Below are 3,764 nucleotides of genomic sequence, written 5' to 3'. Positions count from 1 at the left end.
CATGATCCGTAATCTCAGCATCTCTGTTGAGGCTCAGAAAAGGTCAAAGGCAAAATTTGTTCAAATTGAGTGAAGTCAACGTATAGTGGTGTTTCAATGCACATTAGTACTAACCTTAGCCAATTAGACTGAACCGTTCTTCATAGTGGTTGTATGGCCACACCTTAGTGGTGATAATGTTCATGAAACCGCAAAGTCAATTAACTCCAAGAACACTGTCTATATGCATAAATATTATCTTAATGTCTTCATATAAATATACAAATCATATTAGTAATAGTAACTAAATACAAAAAGATAAGATTTTAAAGGCAAAATCTTTGTTTATTAACCATTTAGGTATTATTAATAGTATTATGTAACTAAATACACATGTTTTTCTTTATTGAAACAATCAACACAAAAGCCAAACCATAAAAAAACAAATCACAGGTAACTTATATTCCACACCAGATGTGGAGGGACACAACATCACTTCCTGTTTTATTGGCATCAAACCACACTCAAAACAGAAGATCAAAGCATTTACAACTGAAGCTTCAAGCTTAACGTGGTTGCACACCTGCTCCAGCCAGGACTCCAAGTGTGGGCGCCAGTAGGTACACCCATATCGTTGTGTAATTCCCTGTTGCAACTGCTGGACCAGTGTGTGCACTATGTTCATGGAACCAGCGCTTGACGACCTGCCATATAGATTAACCAATCATCATTACCATTTTAGCTACTAATCCAACTTAAGGGTGTTCATGACTACTTACCCTTCAACAACCATGTTGTGCATAATAGTAGCTCCATCTTCAGTACCAGCCCATTATCCCACCTAAATATAGACATATATATACCAATGAGCATAACATTTTATAAAAATTAAAAAAATAATAATAAAAAACTAAAATATGTTATGTTTATTACAATGCGAGTATTAGTACCAACTACTATGACGCCAAAGAGGAGATCAAGTTAGAAACTTGAGTTACACGGGTTGAATCCATTCATGACTATTCACAAAAACGAAGAAGATAAAAAAACACATTCATGATTAGTCATTCAGCTATTAACGAATAAAAAGTAAACGAATGAAAAATGTATTGCATATAATTAGAAAATCGTGGTATGATGCATATTTTCCTTTTATAATTTCAAATCTACCCAATTTGACCAACTAAAAAAACATGTTATGTTTAATCACTAACGGGTCAAATGGGTGGAGTTATAATATTTAACCAAAAAAAGAAAACTGGTTAAAGGCATGCATAAATTGTGTTAAAACCGTTTATTAAAAATGTTGGATAATAATAATAACAGTGATACTAATGCGAATTAGTTAATGCAAGTCAAGAAAATGGATAAAATGGCGTCTGAAGAATGGCTTTATCCAACGCGTTTGGACCAGCACTAAAATTACCCATTTTGACACAAACCACTTTCCAAAACAATAATTTGCGACCTCAAACGCATATTATTAGGTACAGCAAAAAAAAAAAAAAAATTTACAACACAACTTAATTAAAACAACTTTTACTATATAACTTTCAGATTTAGCGTTAAGATGTGTGTTAAGTCAGCTCAGCCTAGGTATGAGCTCGGTATCGGTATGAGTGTTAAAGCATATACAAATCTTTTCTTTTAATTATAACAATTTTCTTTAAATATGTTACCATCAAAGAGCCCATCTTCGAGTTCATCACCAACACTGGCGGAATATAGAGGCTTAAAATACTCCTTCTCAACCCTAGAATTAAAATAAGATATTCTGGCTGCCATTCCCTTTTCCCGTTTTCTCTTGTTTCTTCACAAACAGAGAAGTAAGCAATTATTAGCTAAAAAAACATTATGGTGGTCAAAATAAAAACCAAAGTCAAAGAGACCTACCGAATTGATTTCCAGTAGCATTAATTTTTTTTAAATAAAATCACATGCTTACTTTATGATATCGGATCCAATGATCTCGTACAAATGTGCATACGCCAGTTAAAAAGGAAGTTGGAGGCATATAATACTCAATGTAATAATCGCATCGTTTCTGAATCGTAGCATGTGACTGAACCATTCCTCTCGTTGGAACTTCTCTTTCTCGGTTTTATCAGCCCCAAACTTTATTGATCAAAAGAACCTACCCAAAAAACGAACAACGAACATAAACTGGTATTTTTATTTAGAAAAGTTGATAAATTTTTGAACCCAGCTGAATGTTGGAAGATTCAGTCCTCAAGCTCACCGGCATTCACACCAACTTGCAACTGAAATAGAAAGTCAAAGTCAAAGACCTATTATCAAACGACAATACTCATAATTACAAAAAATGGCCAGTAGTTAAAAATCACCAACAGTCGGGTGATGAAACATCGTTGAATTTCTTGCCGGGTTGAACTTGATCCGTCGCTCATGTTCAACTGACTCCAATAACTCTTGAATGCAAATGTTATGTGGAACAGTTGGCTGATGAATCACATGGTATGTGATCTATAGTCGAAAGCGTGGAGATGCATATAACCACCTACCTTAACGTTATCACCTACATTAACTATTAACTATATGTTAACATAGTATTAACAATATATTAGTATAGTTAATCAGAGAGAATTAAAAAGAATATGAAGTTTGGTTCTGACCTTGTAAATCAAACTATTGGCCCTATATTCAGAGCTCTCATTTTTTTCACGCTTTATTAACTTCACCGACACCTTCCCCCCAATTTGTGTGAAATATTGAATGGCAAATAGGTAAATTGCCGTTAACCCAAACCTGAAATAAAATCTTAAATCTTAACCAAATAGATTTCCAGTAGCATTAAATTTTTTTTACATAAAATCACATGCTTACCTTATGATATCGGATCCAATGATCTCGTACAAATGTGCATACGCCAGTTCAAAAGGAAGCTGGAGGCATATAATACTGAATATAATAATCGCATCGTTTCTGAATCGTAGCATGTGACCGAACCATTCCTCTCGCTGGAACTTCTCTTTCTCGGTTTATCAGCCCCGAACTTTATTGATCAAAAGAACCTACCCAAAAAACGAACAACGAACATAAGCTGGTATTTATATTTAGAAAGTTGATAGACTTTTGAACCCAACTGAATGTTCGAAGATTCAGTCCTCAAGCTCACCGGCATTGACACCAGCTTGCAACTGAAACGGAAAGTAAAGTCAAAGACATATTATCAAACGACAATACTCATAATTACAAAAATGGCGAGTAGTTAAAATCACCAACAATCGGGAGATGAAACATCGTTGAATTTCTTGTCGGGTTGAACTTGACCCGTCTCTCATGTTCAACTAACTCCAATAACTCTTGAATGCAAATATTATGTGGAACAATTGGCTGATGAATCACATGGTATGTGATCTATCGTCGAAAGAGTGGAGATGCATACAACCACCTACATTAACGTTATCACCTACATTAACTATTAACTATGTATTAATATTGTATTAACTATATATTAATATAGTTAATCAGAGAGAATTAAAAAGAATACAAAGTTTGGTTCTGACCTTGTAAATCAAAGTGTTAGCCCTATATTCAGAGCTCTCGTTTTTTTCACGCTTTATTAACTTCACTAACACCTTCCCCTCAATTTGTGTGAAGTATTGAATGGCAAATAGGTAAATTGCCATTAACCCAAACCTTAAATAAAATCTTAAATCTTAACCAAATTGATTTCCAGTAGCATTAAAGTTTTTTTTACATAAAATCACATGCTTACTTTATCATATCGGATCCAATGATCTCATACCAATGTGCATACGCCA

The 3,764-nt window shown here is 34.1% G+C and overlaps 1 long non-coding RNA gene across 4 annotated transcripts; it reads right to left on the bottom strand.

Moving 5' to 3' along the window:
* Positions 1-232: 232 nt before the first annotated feature.
* Positions 233-3,391, bottom strand: LOC110942355. Of its 4 annotated transcripts, none has more exons than XR_004882099.1 (10): positions 3,219-3,391; positions 3,084-3,137; positions 2,824-3,011; positions 2,613-2,745; positions 2,325-2,524; positions 1,925-2,240; positions 1,659-1,789; positions 913-998; positions 759-820; positions 233-683 (listed from the first exon to the last, which is right to left on the bottom strand). It is a non-coding gene; the product is annotated as an uncharacterized LOC110942355 (long non-coding RNA). The 4 variants fall into 4 exon arrangements; XR_002594776.2 differs by having other exon boundaries at positions 930-998; XR_004882098.1 differs by having other exon boundaries at positions 930-998; positions 2,329-2,524.
* Between the last annotated feature and the right edge of the window lie 373 nt (positions 3,392-3,764).

This window comes from Helianthus annuus, chromosome 15 (genome assembly GCF_002127325.2).
Source record: "Helianthus annuus cultivar XRQ/B chromosome 15, HanXRQr2.0-SUNRISE, whole genome shotgun sequence".
NCBI classification, from domain to species: domain Eukaryota; kingdom Viridiplantae; phylum Streptophyta; class Magnoliopsida; order Asterales; family Asteraceae; genus Helianthus; species Helianthus annuus.
The sequence above is the reverse complement of the archived record's forward strand: the minus strand, read 5'-3'. Positions and strand labels throughout refer to the sequence as shown.